Raw genomic sequence first — 20,173 nt, forward strand, 5'->3', positions numbered from 1 at the left:
AGAGCAATGAGAAGGGTGTCCCCCCAAAAAACTCAACCCACTCCATATCTCCCTGTGCACCCTACTTGCTGTTCCAGATCTGTGGAGTGAGTTGCTACAGCGGTGCATCATGGGGACACAGACTCACAGCACAACAGAAACTTTCAGCAAATGATTGTTTTATTGTTTCCACAGTGCAAAGTGTCCAGAAAGGGCCAATCATCTCTTTGTCACTTAGCACCAAGAGTTCAAAAGAGCAGAGGAAGGAGTCCTATCACAGCTGGCCTCCCAGGGTGGCTGAAAAGTGCTCTGGGTCAGGGTCCATAGATGGCAGCTCCACATGCCTCACTTTGCACTGGAGAGGAGAGACTGATCTACTCTGCTTTGGTGTGGGTTTTGTCCACCTCAGGAGGGGTGGCCCCTGCCATTGAGAATTCCTGTTCTGATAAGCATCTGGGGCTGCTGGCTCCTGGTTTCTTGGTTGAAGAAAACCAGGCCTTTTCATTAGACTTATGGTCTCCTCCAGGTTGTGGGATGGCACACAACAGAAGAGGAGGCGGGTAGCAGAGGCCAGAGGATGGCTGCTTAGTGTGCGTTTGTGACTTCCCCAGAGAAGGAGGTGGGGGTAGGGGAGGTCTGGCTGATGGCTGTTTAACAGCTGTCTGTGATTCCCTAACAACCCTCCTACCCCTACAAAGAGGAGCCAGAGGCACCTTAGGGAAGTGGGGAGGAGAGGAGAAAGGGCAAGCATTGGAGGGGAAGGTGCTAACTCTAAGCTTGAGGCCACATCCCCTCCTTCCTGCAGGCTCATCCTGGGGTGGGAGGGAGTTTCAAATGGGAAAACAGTATGGAATTAGGTGACCATGACTTTGTACTGGGGCTTTTCATTCTGAAACAAGATTGCAGCTTTTCTGAAAATGACCTGAGTCCTTTTTGTTACCTGTTGAATGGATGGAAAATTTATGATGACCTGTTCAAGTTTCTTTCAAAAGTTTGGGGAAGAAATAGCGCACATTATGGATCGAAGGAATGGCAAAGAGAAAACAAAACACGATGTTGATTTCATGCTATTGAGTAAAGAATTTTGCAAAAGAGTTAATAGACTGCTCTGCATTTAAATTGAAGGTCTAGAATATCAAATATACAGCTCTTTCTAAAAAAAAATCTTTACATGATATTATATGAGCTACCGTAGATTATTTAACGAACGATTGTTTTTTAGCTTTTGCTATACAATCAGTGTTGCAATTGATTGATTCATTCATTCATTCACTCGACAAATGATATTGAGCACCTATGATGGGCCAGTTACTTCTAAGGGTTTGGCAGGGATTAAATAGTCAAAATCTCTTTGCTCATGAATTTTCTGCTATCAGGAAAAACATCCTTAGTGTACTGCTGCGAGTAGACAAATATTGAAAATTTCTAACAAGGGAATTGTTGAATGAAATAGTATGTGCTTTTAAAATTCTGCCACATACTGTTAAACTGTCCTCCAAAATGATTGCCCATCAACCATCTAAGGGATTGCCTGATTCCCAACACTTCACCCACACTGTCCTCTATATATCTTATTTAGGCTTGGCCAGTTTGATTCTCAAAGCTAGTGTCTCATGTTAACTCAATTTTCATTCAATTATTTATGTGTGAATTTGATGATCATTTCATAAATGTATTTGCCATGTTAATTCTTCTGTTACATATGTGTTATCTTTGGCCTTCTATTTCTCTTCTATTCGGCTGTTCATCTTTTCCTCTATTGTCTTCATTAGTGTTTTTATTAGTTTTTCATTTTCAATTTTCTGTCCTGCTCAGAAAGGCCTTGTCTGCCTCATGTTTATAAGTACTTCTGGTAATTATAGTTAATTTTGTAAGTTTAAATCCTTGAGCAGCTAATCTTTTTTCTTTCTTTCTACACAGCTAGCACATTTTCTAAACAACATGAAATAATCCTTCCTCCCACTGATTTGAATAGCTATTTTCATCATATTCTCAATTCCCATTTTTGTTTTGGCCTGTTGCCATTTAATTGTTCTCCCTACTTATTCTTACCTAGTACCAAATGCATTTGTTATAGCCTCATAACTATTCTATGCATTTTTTTTTCTGCCAACACTTCTTCAAAAGAAGGAGATTTGAATTTTTTTTTATTTTTAAATAATTTGACTTACAACAAAAGTTACAAAATTAATGTAAAGTTCCCCTTTGTCCTTCACTCACCTTTTCTGGACATTAAAAATCTTACCTAAGCATAGTACCATTAATAAAGTCAGGGATTTTAACATCAATACCATGCTAATGACTAATCTACAGACTGGATTCATAATTCTACCACTGACCCACTTATATCTGTTGACTGGTGCAGATGCCTGCCCAGATGCCCTGTGGCATTTCCTTATCCCTCCCAATGCCAGCTGTTTCTCAGTCTCTCTGTCCTTCCTAACTGTGACTGTTTTGTAGCCTATTTGTTATTTTGTAGAATGTCTCCATATGTGAATTTGTCTGATACTTCCTTTGGATTTAACTCAAATTATGCCTTTTTTGGCATGGATAGCAAAAAGTGATTTCCACCCTTCTCAGTGCATGCTATCAGGAAAAACATGACACTGTGAACCAATCTTATTATTGATTATCTTTGATCACTTGGTGGTGTTCTGCTAAGTTTATCCACTGTAACATGATTTTCTCTTATCTAATTAACAAATATCTTGTGGGGTGATACTTTGAAACTATGTAAATATCCTGATTATTATTGTACTTTAGCCTGTTAATTATATCATCCATTGATGATTCTTGTCTGCAACAATTAGTACCAGAGCATATGTCAAAGCTGGTATTTTTATTGGGATTATGTTAAAATTAGGGAGTTCTAACATCTTTATTATGTCAAGATATTCCATGCAATTATGTCAAGAACTACCCATCATTTTCTAAAGTCAACTTTTATATTTTTCAGAAATATCTTTATTCCTATGTCTTCCTAGTATATGTTTTGCACATATCGTGATATATTGTTAATCTTGATCTTCCTTTTCGGATTTGTTTATGGGGTTTTGCTACCATTATGTCCCTAACTGGTTATTTTTTGTGTATATGAATTCCAAAGCATTCTGTATGTTAACTTTTATATCCTGCTCCATTAATAAATGACTTTTAAAAAAATTTAGTTGTGTCTTTTCTTCTCTAGCATTTTCCAGGTATACTGTCATAAATTTTGAATAGAGGTAGTTTAATTTCTTCATTATAGATTCTTATGCCTCTGATTTATTTCTCTTATCTTGCTGTGCAGCTAACTCCAGTGAAATGTTGAATAGTAGTATTGATAATTGTTTCTGATCTTAGTGTAAATGCCTCTAGCATATCCCATTTGAATAAGATATTGTCTTTTTATTAGTTTTTCTTTTATATTTTGTTTCAGGTGTGTTTCTTGCATACAGTATGTACAGTTAGGTTTTCCTTTGTAAGGCAAATTGAAAATATTTTTCTTTTAATAGTTGAATTAAGCCCATTCATATTTACCGATTGTATGCATATGATTGGTCTCAATTGTGCCATTATATTTTATAATTATATGCATTATATTATATTCATTTCTTTCTTTAAGAGATATGAATTATTTATTCTTTAATGGCTTTACTACCTGACTTAACAGTATTTAATGACATTCTTTAACTCTTACTCTTTCTTATACAACAATAATTTACTTTATTCTAAGTTCTTCTTTCTTTCATTATTTCTACTTCATCACAACATGCTACATTGGTACATTGGTCTCCTCTAATCATACCCATCTTTGTTTTGATTTTAGATTTACATTTATATAAATTAAATTGCACACTATCGGTCTTCTTCGTTAAGTTTTGTTATATGTTGGTTGGATGAAGCTCATTATCTGGTAGATTCTTCAATAAGGATTCGTTGGTGCAGAATTCCCCAGGTTCTTTTATGTTTAAAATTGATTTTTCTATAGCTTTGATTCTTGAGGAAAATCCTGACTGAATATAAAATACTTGGTTTATCCTGCCTTTTACAAAGGTTTTGAAGAGATTGCACCATTGTTGTTTGTGAAACTCTGATGTCACTATACTTTTTTTGCCATTGTAACTCATTTTATACTTACGGCTGTCTCCTTTGTAGATTTTATGTTATAATCTTTTAAATCTAATAATTTTGCTAGAATATGTTGATCTTTTTGGATTACAAGAAAGTCTTGTTGGTATTTACATTCCAATAAATGATTTCTGGAAAATTTTCTTGACTCATAGTTTTAGATATTAGTCTTTTCCATTATTTGTGTTTTTACTTTAGGAACACCAATAATCTGAATATTATTCCTTCTGCCTGTTTTCTTTGACAACACTTCCTTTCTGACTTATTTTTACTTCATTTCAAAATATCTTACATTTATTCCTCTGGTTATGTCATAGTATTTCTTTAATGGCCCTTATTCAATTTTCATTTAAGTCCATTTCTGAGACTTTTGTCTTTTTTTCCCTTAAGTTTCCTTCCTGAATCTAAACAAGTCTTTTTTTCATTTCTTTCTGGTTCTTGCTAATTTCTACTCTTAGCTTTCTGATTTTTAAAAAATCAAGTTGTTTTTTTATATCTCTAAATGTTTATTGGAGCATGTTTAATTCAGTTGGGAATATTGTCTTACAGTTTCTTCTTCTTCAGGTTTTTTTTCCCCCAGAGGAATTTTCTTCATTTGAAGATGGGTTTGGGTTAGACAATGACCAGTGCCTGCAGCAGAGATTCTGTTGTCACATGGTGAAACTATGGAAGGTCCACAATCTTCTCTCCAGGTGGGGCAGTTTAAACACATTCTATAAATTGTCCAAGATGTGACTTGATTTCTTCTTATTCTAAGTTTACTGTCTTTTGCCACCCAAACCACAGTGGAATAGCTTTTTTTTTTTTTTTTCTTCTTCCTTTTTTTTTTTTTTTTTGTAATTTTGAGCTTATTTGAGTGTGCCTCTCATTATATATAGCCCAAACAGAATGCATTGTGTTTTATTACTAAACCAAAAAAAGAAAAAAAAAAAATGTAGAAATGTTATCAGTGTTTATAGTTGGCTTTTTATATCTTGGTCTACTTATATAACCAAACTACAACAATGACAACTAAACCAAAATCAGAATATTATTTTTGGTGCAATTTGGTTGGCTGGGAAGAGAGTAAACATATACAAAATCTCAAAAGCCTAAAGTGTTATTTCAATGACACTTTCAAAGGTCCAATTTTAAAGTAAATATCTTCCTTACTAAAGACAGTTTGAGATAAAAGATGAATTGGGAATTCTGAATTATTTGGATAATTTGTAGTAATTTTGTGATTTATAAAATTGTGACTAGTGAATTATGTTCAGATTTGAACATCTAAGGCATCTGTACAAACTCAGATAAAAACCTGGTTGGTATCTTTCTTCCATATTAAAAGTGGAAATTTAGACCAAGAAATAATTGGAAACCTTATGTCCTGAAAAACTTACCACTGTTCAAAAATATGACATCTCCTGCCCCTATTATTTACAATAGACGGTTAGCTGAAAAAAGTTACAAACTTTTAGATCTGTCATCCATATAATTTACTTGTGTGCTATTGGCTTAAAAAAATCTGCTAGCCAGTCTGGAACTTAAATACACATTTTGAAACTAATTATTTGTCAAAGCAACTTTGCAAAAATGTTATTTCTTGAACATCATCCAAAGTCTTCTGGCTAAAACACATTTTTCTTAAAATTTAACTGATGTAAAAGAGAAGTATAGGTACTTTTGCAGATTATTCTTCAAAGAGATAGAAAATGAGATAGTTAACTTGATGAAATAGGAGAATAAGCAATTGATGATAATACAGATTTCTGCCTTCAATTGTCTTAAAAAAATAACTTAAAGACTTTTCTCTGACTTTTTTCCCAGTACCCTTCACAAAGTGATCCAGGCTTATCATAGTATTCTTTATGTATTATTATATAGGATATTAAATATATCACTTAATATTGATGCCAGAGAGACCTGGCAGTTCTGAGAGGTGGATTCCTCAACCAGAGGCTGATTCCGTGAAGGTTCTTGACTCAGTTACAGGACAGAATTCAAGGATTAGTCAGTGTGTACAGCCAAAGAGTTTAACAAGCTTGATGCAGGAGAGCCCCAGGACTTCTCGGAGAAGTCCAGACCTTAACCAGGGACTGACTCCATGAAGGTTCTTGACCCAGCTGCAGGAAAGTATTTAAGGACTGGCCAGTGTGTACAGCCAAAATGTTTATTGCATAGCAAAAGTACACACTCAAGTGGAGTGAGCGTGGGCATTCTCCAAAGGGGGGAAGGGCTCTGAGTTTGGGAGCCTTGCATTGTAAGGACTTGGAGGGGCCAGTCCTCTCTGGTTATACTAATAAGGGATCGACGAGCGGCACTTTTCCTTGGTTCTTTTTGGGCGCCGACCTAAGTGAGGGCTAGATGTGCACGCACCAAAAGGAACTTCTTGTTATGGATCTTAGGGTCACTCCCCCTCCCTCCTTCCCTAACTGCCTCATTATGATATATTTGAGTACCATCCTAACATAACAGGTGAATTATTTTTTGCACAATTGACTTCATACATTTATAACTAACTCTAATATTCTGTATAATTATTAATTTTTCCTTGGGATAGAGAAGTGCAAACATGCACACATACAGTCTATAATATTTGCTTCTCTAGTGAGACAATGTCTCTTTACAGGGATCTTGGTCCTTAATTCTGTGGCACACTTTTGAATCAATACCTCCTAATCTATGTGAGCAGTGGGCTGTAAGCAGCCACTTAGAAGAGTGGGAGTGAGATCTCCGCTAGCATATGGCCCCTGTTGGCAAGCCTGAAGTCATGCTTTGAGGTGGGAGAACTTCTATTAGCCTTGTTCCCTGGGTGGGTACTTGGAGTACAGTCCCTCAGGCCTCATTGGGGACATGCAGCATGAGTGAGACATAAACCTTTCACGTGTTAATGCACTCATATTTTGGGCCTCTTTGTTACGAAAGAATAAGCCTTGCCTTCTCTGAGCAATATAGCTCTTACATTTCCCCCTCTTTCCCTTATCACAACTTGTTTTCCTTAGACTAGTTATTCAGGAAGGAGCCTGTTGGGCCAAACATATGCATATTTTATGTTCTACAGTTTGCCCCATTACTTTCAAACAAAAGGTGTAGGAATTCATAGTCACCAAATCAACACATAACTGAGAACAAAATGTAGTTCATCCATTGAGTGAACTACTAAAGCTCTCTTCAAAGGAAAGATCTAGCTCAGAACTTCTCAAATGTTTTGGTCTTAGGACTACTTTATACTCTTATGAATTATTGAAAAAAGAAGTTATTGAGAACCCAAAGAGCTTTTATTTATATGGGTTAAAGCTATCAATATTTACCATATAAGCAATTTATGTTGAGAAATTTAAGAAGCCATCATTTGTTACTCCATTTGAAAATAACAATAGTAAATCTATTACATGTTAAAATAAATAACATTTTAATAGAAGATAGCTATGTTTTCCAAAATGAAAAATAATAGCCAGAGGAGTGGCTTTGTTTTACACTTTTACAAATCTCAATCTGGATTCCCACAGCTGCTTTTGCATTCAAACTTCTGTGATATCACACGTCATGTAGACTCTGGAAAACTGCACTGTATGTTTGTGAGTGAAATCAGCAAGTAAATTCTTGGTATTATTATGGAGATAGTTTTGACCTCAGTGGCAATCACATATAGTATCTACAGTATTTCTGGTGTAAATCAGTAGCTGCTCACCTGGAGGAATGACCAGGGTGCAATAAGTGAGGAAATAAGCCCCCTAAATTCTGAGATAATATAGTTAGTTAGTTAGATAGATAGATAGATAGATATACATACATACGTCAAGTACAGATATATAGAAATATATTGAATATATTTATATGTGTTATAGACATGTATGTACATGCATATATGTACACAAATACACATATGTATATATTTGAAAATATACTGTTAAATATACTGTTAAAAATAAAGCAAACACTCCAAACTGCTGCACAGATGTTTGTATTTGTACAGGATTGTCTGAACACTGAAGAATCTCTAGGGGGGATTCACCTCAAGAGGTGAACATTGGTCACCTTGCTGTATTAGCTTTGTTTACTGCATGACCATGATAGATTACTACAAACATAGTGGCTTAAACCAACACCTACTTATTATCTCACAGTTCCAGAGGTCAGGAATTTGGCACAACATGCCTGGGTGAGGATCACGCAGAGAAATGAACACTTAAAGAAAGGTTTTATTGTAGCAGGTAGTATAGGAAGACTGAGTCTTCTGGAACTCTCCAACTCGGACAAACTATTTGTTATATCTGCATCTGTTGCAGTAGCTTGCCATCCTTGGCCACACATAGCATTAATAAAGAACTCGCAGCTACCAGGCTGAAAGATGAAATGCAACTGGAATGGAAATATAGTGGTCCACAGGGGAGAAGAATTAAAAAACATACTTTGGGATGGTGGGGGGACTTGGGATGGTGAAAGCAGTAGCAGTAAGGGAATTGTAAAAGCAGAGGTTGATGAAATTACTGAGTTTTAATTGACAAGTAACAATATGAACACTATAGATGGTTCAGAATGTCTATGTCTACATCATTTATTTTTTGTCAATGCAGAATAGCCGAAACGATTGGTCAATACAGTCACAAATACCACTTCAGACTTCAGCAGTGTTACATTAGTAAGAATAATCATACAGTTCATGTATATACATTTCTTGAGTCCACTTGAAAATGCTAAGGGGAGCTGCCTTAAAAATTGGTAATGTGTAGTGAAATCTAGAATTGAACAGCTAACTTATGATTGGATTTAATAATAAACTAGAATAGCAGAGTTTCAGTTGTACTTGATTGTATGTTAGAAAATTGTATTTTATTTGCTTCTGTACATTTCTGTCTTATGAAACCTGACTAAAAATTAAACTCAGATTTCAAACTCTGAGACTATACAAAGCATATTTCCTTTCTCCGCTTCTATGCTTCTATTATTCCCCAGGGCCATCTTTATCTCTTCCCTAGTAAGCCAACTTTCACTGCTACCAAAATATGATGTATCAAAATTTACCATCTTTCCATGTTATTGCTTAGTTTCATTGCTCTATCCATTTTTACAAACTTCTACCAAACCCACCCCTTTTTACAATTTTATATTTCTCTTCTTCTCCAGAGGCTACTTTTTGCTCTCCTATGGCTTGCACTGCATTTTTACTTTGAAAAATAAATCTGTTTTATCGTTTTTTCAATCAGGAGCAAGTTGGAACTTTAATATATACATTTTAAGTGTTGTCAACCAACTTGACTAATCTTTGAAACTGTCCATTGGTTGTCAACTCTGTGTCACCATCTCCTGGACAGTGAGATCATCGACCAATACCCTTTATGAGAATAATTAGTATTGGATGGTTTAATGGGATTCAAGTGTTCTTCTGGGAATCCCCTTTTTACCATCAGAAGTTTAGAGTTTCATGTTCTCTTGGATTTTAAACTTTTGCAGTTGGGCACCATTCCATGTTTCCTTATCTAAAGTTTGTGTGTTGACTGGTTTCCCTTTAGTCTTATTCTTTCATAATGGTTTTAATTTTCCCATGGATCATATAGGATTTATGTAGTGTCAATATTCATCAGATAAAATGGGGATGCTACAACAAAATAATTGGTGCCAAATGTGTTGAAAGAACTTGGTGCTTGTAGTGAAGGTCATTAACTGCTGTGAGATCACAGAAAGAAGTTGGGGAAAAATTTTAAAGGCAAAAGGCAGATGTTACAAGGGCAAGCTGATTTCTTCTATTTTTCTTATAATTGTTTCAAAAAATAATGCCTCATCTCCCACCCAAGCATAATAATGTATATATGTTTATGGCTTTTTGAAAGGGGGATGCATTGAAAATAACTATAGATTTATTTAAAAATGTGAACCCATTGTACAGACTTTGGGGACACCTATGAGTAATCTGACATCTCTTGAATTATTGCCATCACATTGGTCCAAGTCTTCTGTTTTGCAAATAACTAGGACTCTTCTGGACTGTGACTAGGTAAAAGGGGGTCCTGGAAAAAGTAACAGATAATTAATTCTTGGACTAGTAAACCTTGGAATCTAAATATATTAATTCTCATAATTGATTCAAGCTATGGCTTAGTGTACAATGTTCGATTTTTTGTGGCTGTTTCCTTTTCTCCTTCTTTTAATGTAGGCCAAGCACCAGTACCCATCCTCAAGTTCCTGATTTAAATTGGACATGGAGATGAACAATGTATGTTGTATGATCATAATTAAAGTGTATAATATATTGACAGATGTCTTCATAAAGAAAATGGTGCCAAATTATGGAAGGCACTCTGCTAAATTCTTACTTGATCTGTATAAGCAGAAGTTTTAGGTCAAGTGAACAAAAATCTAACTTGAATCACAAACACAGAGAGTCATGGCTCCTCAATCAATTCCCAGACTTGAGATAGTTTAGACACCCAGAACTCCTTGAATGAAGGGAAGACCAGGTCCCCTTGGGGAAAGACCCTGCTACACTGCCCCAAACTTATACTATTTATCTTCCTCCCAGCCTTCCCTCAAAAGACTTGTGGCCTTTTACTTGGGTGACTGTGCACTGGGGAAAAGGAAATGATCAGACATTTCAGGAATTCTTAGACTTTGGCTCGAAAGTGACATTAATTCCAGGAGAACCAAAACGTCACTGTGGTCCACCAGTCAGAGCAGGGGCTTATGGGGTCAAGGTGATAAATGGAGTCTTAGCTAAATTACATATCACAGTGGGTCCAATGAGTCCCTGAACCTGTTCTGTGGTTACTTCCCCAGTTCTGGAATGCATAATTGGAATAGACGTACTCAGCCACTGGCAGACTCTTCATAACTTTGGAGTGAGGGTTCCTATGGTAGGAAATGCCAAATGGAAGCCTCTAGAACTGTCTCTACCTAGCAAAATAATAAATCAAAAGCAATACCACATTTCTGGAGAGATTTCATAGATTAGTGCCACCATCAAGGACTTGAAGATGCAGAAGTGGTGATTCCCACCACATCCCTATAAAACTATCCTATTTTGCTTTTGCAAAAACAGACGGATCTTGGAGGATGAGAGTGGATTATTGTAAATATAACCAGGTGGTGACTCCATCTGCAGCTGCTGTTCCAGATGTGGTATCATTACTTGAACAAATCAACACATCCCCTGTAACCTGGTATGCAGCTAATTGAGCAGTCAAATGCTTTTTTTAATTGATACCCTATAGGAAAGACCACCAGAAACAGTTTGCTTCCAGCTGGTGAGGCCAGCAATATACCTATATACCTCACATCCTACCTGAAGGATATCTGAACTCTCCAGCTTTATGTCATATGAACTTGATTGTTTTTCCCTTCCATAAGACATCAGTAAGCAAGAATCAGTTAGCAACCGTTCTAAACATATTTGTAAGGTATTTGTGTACCAGAGAGTGGGAGACAAACCCAACAAAAAGTCAGGTCCTTCCATCTCAATGAGATTTCTAGGTATGCAGTGGTGTGGGGCGTATCAAGGTAGCCTTTCTAAGGTCAAAGATAAACTACTGTATCTGGCCCATTCCCATAATCAAAAAAAGGCACAATGCCCAGTTGGCCTCTTTGGATTTTGGAAGCAGCATATTCCTCACTTGGGCATGTTATACTGGCCTATTTACATGATGACCCCAAAAGATGCTACTTTGAGGGGGGACCAGGAAAGAAGAGGCTTTACAATAGGTCCAGGCTGCTGTGCACCCTATTTTGCCACTTGAGCTATATGATTCAGCAGATTCAATGGTACTAGAAGTGCCAGTGTCAAACAGAATGCTGTCTGGAGCCTTTGGAAGTCCCCTATATGAGAGTCACGATGTAGCCCTCAGTAGATAACTACTTTCCTTTTTAGAAACAGCTTTTGGCTGGCTATGAGCATTGGTATCACCACCAAGTTACCATGAGACCTGAGTTGCCTAACATAAACTGTGCTATCTGATCCACCAAGCCATAAAGTTGGGTGTGCACAGCAGCACTCCATCACCAAATGGAAGTGGCATATATTAGATCAATCTTGAGCAGGCATTGAAGGCCCAAGTAAGTTATATGAGGAAGTGGCTCATAATGCCTACAGCCTCCACTCCCACCATTTCTCTTTCATAGTCTGCAGCTATAGCCTCTTGGGGAGTTCTCTATGATCAGTTGACTGAAGAAGATAAAACTTAGATCTGATTTACAGACAGCTCTGCATGAAGGTATTTGTGTCCCATGTGAATGTTTGCCAGAGGGTGATTTCAGCAGAGGACAATTTTCATAATCAAGTGGATAGAATGACCCACTCTTTGGATACAGGTTGGCCTCTATCCCCAGTCACTCTTGTCATTGCCCAATGGGCTCATAAACAAAGTGATCCTGATGGTAAAGATGGAGATTGTGCATGGATGGGCTCAACATCATGGACTTCCACTCAACATGGCCAACTTGGCTATAACCACTGCTGTGTGCCCACTCTGCCAGGAATGGAGAACCACACTCAGTCCCTGATGTTCCTCAAGATAATCAGCCTGTTACCTAGTGGCAGGTTGATTGCATTGGATCACTTCCATCACGGAAAGGGCAGTATTTTTTCCTACTGCAGTAGACACTAGTCTAGATATGGATTTGCCTTTCCTCCATGCAATGCTTCTGCCAAATCTACCACCTGGAGACTTACAGAATGCCTTACTACACAGAATTGTTTCTGATCAAGGAACCCACTTCACAGAAAATGAAGTGTGAGAATGGGTACATGTTCATGGAATTCACAGGTCTTATCATGTTCCCCATCATCCTGAAACAGCTGGATTGATGGAATGGTAGAATGGCCTTTTAAAGACTCAATGACAATGCCAACTGGGTGGCAATATCTTGTATTACTGAGACAATGTTCTTGGAGGTTGTGCATGTTCTAAATCAATGTCCACTGTATGGTGCTTTCTCCCACAGTCTGGATTCTGGGGTCCTGATATCAAGTGGTGCAAATGGGACTGGCACTCTTCACTATTACCCCTACTGATCCACTAGAAAAATTTTTGCTTCTTGTCCCTGCTGTTCTGATGTTCTTCCTGTTCTACTGGTATACAGGTCTTAGTTCCAAAAGGAGGAGCACTACCACCAGGAGACAGAACAATTTTTCCATTGAACTTAAAGTTACAATTGTCACCTGGCCATTTGGGGCCCCTCATCAACAGGCAAAGAAGGGAATTACTGTACAGGATGGGGTGAGTGATTCTAATTATCAACTCTACTACACAGTGGAGAAAAAGAAGAGTTTGCCAGGAATATTAGGAAATCCCTCTGGGTGCCTTTTGCTGTTATCATGCCCTGTGGTTAAAGCCAATGGAAAACTGCAACCACCCAATCCAAGCAGTTCTATTGATGGCCCCAAATGTTTGGGTCACCACACCAGTCCAAAAACCAAGACCAACTGAGGTGCTTGTTGAGGTTAAAGGGAATAAGGAATGTGTAGTGGAAGAAGGTAGTTATAAAAATGAGAACTGCAATGGTTACCATATTTCTTCCTTGTTTTCTTATGAATATGTTCATATATATACATAAAGCAAATATCCTTTTCTTTGCTATCTTATCCCTTTATCATATAATATGTTATATTAACTTTATGTCATGGTATTTAAGTTACAGGCTATCAAGTTTTGTTTTGTTTTTTTTTTTAAATTAGAGACATTTCACGTTTACAGATCAATCATACATAAAATACAGGATTCCAATATACCACCCTATTATTAAGACCTTATATTGTTGTGGCATATTATTTACAATTGGAGAAAGCACATTTTTGTAATTGTACTATCAACTATGTTCCATGGTATAACTTAGAGTTCTCTGTTTGTGTTGTGCAGTACCATGGATTTTTTATTAAAATTTTATTTTAGTACCATATATGCAACATAAAATTTCCCCTTTTAAACACATTGAAATATATAATTTGGTGCTGTTAATTATGTTTCCAATGTTGTGCTACTATCACCATCACTTGTTACCAATACCTTTCCATTGTCCCAAATAGAAACTCTGTACATTTTAAGCATTGCCTCCCTCTTCCACACATCCACCCCATCCCCTGATGTGATGGTTCGGGGCTTTGTACCCCAGAAAAATATGTTCTTAAGCTTAATCCTTTCCTGTTAGTGTGAACCCTTGTAAATAGAACTTTTTGATGACATTACTTCATATAAAGTATGGCCAGGATGGGGTCTTAATCCTATTACTGAAGGCCTTATAGGTAAAGTCACAGAGAGAGAAAAAAGCCACAGAGTGAGCATCAATGGAACCAGAAGAGAAGGGAGAGGCCAGGAGAGGCCATCATGTGCACTGCTATGTGACAGAGGAGCCCAGGACCAAGTATCACTGCAACAGCCCCAGAATGCCAGTCTTTGGAAAGAAAGTCTTATTTTGATGATACCTTGATTTGGACTTCTCCTAGCTTCAAAAGGGCAAGCCAGTAAACTCCAACTCATTGCATGGTATTTGCTTTAGTAACAAGGAAACAAAAACACCTGGTAACCTATATTCTAGATTCTTACTCTATGAGTTTGCTTATTCTAGTTATTTCATATCAGTGAGATCATACAATATTTGTCTGTTGATGTCTGGCTTATTTCACTCAACATGATGCCTTCAAGGTACATCCATTTTGTCACATGTATCAGAACTTCATTTCTTTTCACAGCTGAATAATATTTCTTTGCTTATATATATCATCTTTTGTTTATACATTCATCAGTTTATGGACACTTGGGTTGCTTCCATTTTTGACAATTCTGAATAATGCCACTTTGAACATCAGTGTGCATATATGTGTTTGAGTCCCTACTTTCAATTCTTTGGGTATATACCTAGAAGTGAGATTGCTGGGTCATATGGTAATTCCATACATAATTTTCTGAGAAACTGCCCAACTATTTTCCTCAGTGACTGTACCATTTAACATTTCCACCAGTAAGGAAAAAGTGTTCATGTTTCTCCACATCTTCTCCAACACTTGCAATTTTCTTTTGTTTTTAATAGTAGCCATTCTAGTGGGTGTGAAATTGTATCTCATTGTGGTTTTGATTTGCATTTCCCTAATAGCTAATGATGTTGAGCATCTATTCATGTGCATTTAAGTCATCTGTATATCCTATTTGGAGAAATGTCTATTCAAGTCTTCTGCCAATTTTAAAATTCAACTGCTTGTCTTTATTGTTGAGTCAAAGGATTTCTTTACATTTTCTGGATATTAAGCCCTTATTGCATGTGTGATTTCCAAATGTTTTCTCCCAATGTGTAGGTGCCATTTTACTTTCATGATAAAGTCCTTTGATGTGCAAAATTTTGAATTTTATCAAAGTCCCATTCATCTATTTTTTCTTTTGTTTGTGCTTTGGGTGTGAAGTCTAAGAAACTGTTGCCTGACACATGATCATGAAGATGCTTCCCTAGGTTTTCTTCTAGGAGTTTTGTAGTTCTTTGCCATATATATAGCACTTTGATCTTTTTCAAATTTATATTTATATATGGTGTGAGGCAGAGGTAGGATATTAAATTTAAGAGTGAGTATTACCCAAGGACTTGTATTCTCTTCTGTGGAAGGAGTTAGTGCATTTCTGGTAGTACACAGGACAACTAAATTATTCATGCCAAAGTATCGTTATGCTATTGTCTTTATATAGAGACTAAGTATGGTTAATAGTGCCAAGTTGACAAAGCTGGACTGTGCTGATTAAGTTCATGTGTCAACTTGTCTAGGTTTTGGTGTCTAGTTGTTTGTTCAAGCAAGCACTGGCCTGATTGTTACTGTGAGGATATTTAATGGATTTAAATCATTAGTCAGTTGATTGCTTCCATGGCTGATTACATGTACAATCAACAGAGGAGACTGCCTTCAGCAATGAGAGAAGGCTGATTCCATCAACTGAAGTGCTCGAAGGGGGAACTGATTATTTCAGCAGTCAGAAAGAAGAGGTTCTATCTGTACTTCAGCCAATTTTCCTGGGAAATTCACTGAAACCTTCATTGGAATTCCCAATCTGCATCCTGTCCTAAGGAATTTGGGACTTGCCAATCCCCAGTGTAACATGAGCTGATTCTTATAATTAATCTCATAATATTAACATATATACATATATGTGTATGTAAATATATAGCTTCTGTTCATTCTATTTCCCTGGAGAATCCTAATACAGAAGGCAACTAAAACATGATACATGATGACTTGGCAGTGCAGCTCCTGATAAGCCTTTGAAAGCAGCAGAGATGACTGGCAGAGAGAGTGAAAATAATATATATATATATCTTTCATGTTTTAGACTTTCTGTGATTAATATGGAAAATTAAAATGAAACTAGTGTGTATGCAAGCTCTTAAGATCATAGTGACCCTTATGGACAAATAATACAGAAAGTGTATCTTAAAAATAAAATGTGTGAGGGAAGAAGATGGTGGCATAGAGAGGAGTGGAAGCTAGTTAGTCCCCCTGGAACTAATCAACAACCAGGAACAACCAATAAATAATCTGGAAGAACTGCTGGGGGACAAACATGCCTGTCCACACATCATATGCCGACCTGAATTGGGAGGAATGCCTGAGATTGTAGTATAAAATCTGTAAGTAAAAACTACAGACCCAAGCCAAGAGCCCCCTCCCACCTTGGCAGCCCAAACTGCAAAGCCTTGCTGTGATAGAGAGCAGCACTCTCTGAACAAGTGGACATATCTCAGCCCAGCTCCAACTGAGATTTTAATTAACAAATGTTGACTGCTCAATGAGCTATGAATCCCCAACAAGCAGACAGAGGCTTTTGGTGATGACTGACCTTTGAGAGCTGGAGGACCTCTCTGAGTGGGAGGGGAAGCCCAGAGGACCAGGAGCTGTCTCTAGCCACTGGGTGAAATGGAGGGTGGCTGTGGACTGGCCCTGAAGAGGGTCTTTCTGTACCTTTCTTGGCTCAGTGGAGAAAGCCTCAGCCATTTTCAGTTCCCAGCACTCTGAACCAGACAAGGGTGGAGATAGCAGAGTCAGAAAGACTATTCAAATGCAAATGATATCTACTGAGGGGGTACATTTTCCCTAAGAGGAAAGAAGTGGTGCTGAGCTCTACCACCCACCTTCCATTCAGAACCAGACACCATAGCCTGGGGGAAAATAGTCACAGGCCACACATCTTTACACCAGTCTGGAGTGACAGGCTGATGGGCACCACCTGCTGGGCAGAAAAACACAGTGGCTTGAGGCCTCACAGGGTGTATCAACCTTCTAAGACACACCCTCAGTGAAACCTGATACTATTGCGTCCTTCTGAAATCTGAGCCTTTTCTGGTCTGGGAAAACCTGATTTGGGTAACCAAGGAAACCAGATGCCTAGACAACAGAAAACTACAATCTACAATAAAAAAAACAAAGCTATGGCCCAGTCAAAGGAACAAATGTACACTTCAACTGAGACACAGGAATTGAAACAACTAATGCTAAATCAATTCAAAAAGTTTAGGGAAGATATGGCAAAAGAGATGAAGCTTATAATAAAAACACTGGGTGTACATAAGGTAGAAATCAAAAGTTTGAAAAAACAACTGGCAGAATCTATGGAAATGAAAGGCACAACACAAGAGATGAAAGATACAATGGAGACATATAGCAGCAGATCACAAGAGGCAGAAGAAAACACTCAGGAATTGGAGAACAATGCACCTGAAAGCCTACACAGAAAAGAACAGATAGAGAAAAAAATGGAAAAATATGAGTAATGTCTCTGGGAATTGAATAACAAAATGAAACACAGGGATGTACGTGTCATGGGTGTCCCAGAAGGAGAAGAGACGGGAAAAGGGGCAGAAACAGTAATACAAGAAATAATCAATGAAAATTTCACATCTCTTATGAAAGACATAAAATTACAGATCCAAGAAGCACAGCATACCCCAAACAGAAAACATCTGAATAGGCCTACACCAAAACACTTAATAATCAGATTATCAAGCATCAAAGATAAAGAGAGAATCCTGATAGCAGCAAGAGAAAAGTGATCCATCATATACAAGGAAGCTTGATAGGACTATGTGCAGATTTCTCAATGGAAACCATGGAGGCAAGAAGGAAGTGGTGTGATATATTTAAGATACTGAAGGAGAAAAACCACCAACCAAGAATCCTATATCTGGCAAAACTATCCTTCAAATATGAGAGAGAGCTTAAAATATTCTCTGACAGACAATGACAGAGTTTGTGAGCAAGTTACCTCCTCTACAGGAAACACTAAAGGGAGCACTACAGACAGAAAGGAAAAGACAGGAGTGAGAGGTTTGCAACACAGTTTTGGGAGATAGTATCACAGCAATGTAAGTACACTGAACAAGGATGACTGTGAGTATGGTTGAAAGAGGATGGTTAGGAGCATATGGGACACCAGAAGGAAAGAGGAAAGATAACTCACTGAAACCTAGGGTGTTCAACAATTGTGATAAAAGGTACAAATGTGTTTTTACATGAGGGAGAACAAATGAATGTCAACATTGCAAGGTGTTAAAAACAGGGTGGGATTGGGGGAAAATGCAATCAATGCAAACTAGAGACTATGATTAACAGAAACATTGTATTATGCTTCCTTTAATGTACCATAGGTAATATACCAAAGCTAAATGCATATGGGGGGCTTAGGGAGGAGTGTGGGACTCTTGGCCTTGGTAATGTTGTCTGACTCTTTTTTCTACTTTGGTTTAATGCGATCTTTCTTTTTGTTGCCTCCTAGCTGTCAAGTTTTTTTTTCTCTTTCTTTTTTTCTTTTTCTTTTCTCTCTCTACCTTCTTTGACTCTTCCTCCTTCTTTGTGGAAGAAATGGAGATGTCCTTATATAGATAGTGGCGATGGTACTGAATACATAAATATGTGACTATACAAGGGAACCATTGATTGTTTACTTAGGATGGAATGTATGGTATGTGAACAAAACCATCTTAAAAAATGGGTTGATGAAGAAACCTTGAGGGCACTATATTGAGTGAAATAAGATGGACACATGAGGACAAATATTGCAGGGTCTCACTGATATGAACTAATTATAGTATTAAACTCATAGACATGAAATATAAGTTACCAGGACATAGAATGAGGCTAAAGAATAGGGAGGCATTGCTTATTATGAGCAAAATGTTCAACTAGGGTGAACTTAATTGTTTGGAAATGGACAGAGGTGATGGTAGCATGCTGTGAAAATAACTAACAGTGCTGAATGGTGTGTGAATGTGGTGGAAAGGGGAAACTCACAGTCATATATGCCACCAGAAGGAAAGTTGGAGTTTAAAAGATGGGAATGTATAAAACAGTGAATCCTGTGGTGGACAATGTCTGTGATTAACTGTACAAATATTAAAAATCTCTCTCATGAACTAGAACAAATGTATGACACTATAACTAGAAGTTAATAATAGAGGGACATATAGGAAAAAAATACCTATTGCAAACTATATACTATGGTTAGTAGTATTTCAACATTCTTTCATCAACAATAACAAATATACTATACCAATACTATGAATCAATAATGGAGGGGTGGTGGCTAGGGATATGGGAGGATTTGGGTTTCTTTTTTTGGTCTGTATTTTTTTCTGGAGTAATAAAAATTTTCTAAAAATTGAAAAAAATTTAATTGTATTGATGGATGCACAGCTGTATGATGGTACTGTGGGCAATTGATTGTACTCTTTGCATCTTTATATAGTTGTATGGTAGGTAAACAATCTCAATAAAAAAATAATGTATCATTTAATCCCCCCCCAAAAAAAATAAAAAAAGAAAACATTAAGTTAGGCATATAAATATATGTCTCTGTTTTTGGATAAAGACAAATTTGATTCTTCATTTAATCAAACTAGTAGCTAAATAATGTTGTATTGTTAAAATTCCACAATACAGCATAAGTTAGAAGTGAAATATGGTTTATGTTAGTTTATCTTTACATAAGTTTGGTCATAATTTTGTGGCACTTAGACTTGTATATGTCAACATATGCAATAAGAGAAAATATTTTAAGCAAGTTCCTCCCACTATTAATATGAAAAAAAAATTCGGCAGTGGATAATTTTGGAAGAATGATCATTATCTTCATATTTCATGTGCTGT

Source organism: Choloepus didactylus, chromosome 11, assembly GCF_015220235.1.
Source record: "Choloepus didactylus isolate mChoDid1 chromosome 11, mChoDid1.pri, whole genome shotgun sequence".
Taxonomy (NCBI): Eukaryota; Metazoa; Chordata; class Mammalia; order Pilosa; family Megalonychidae; genus Choloepus; species Choloepus didactylus.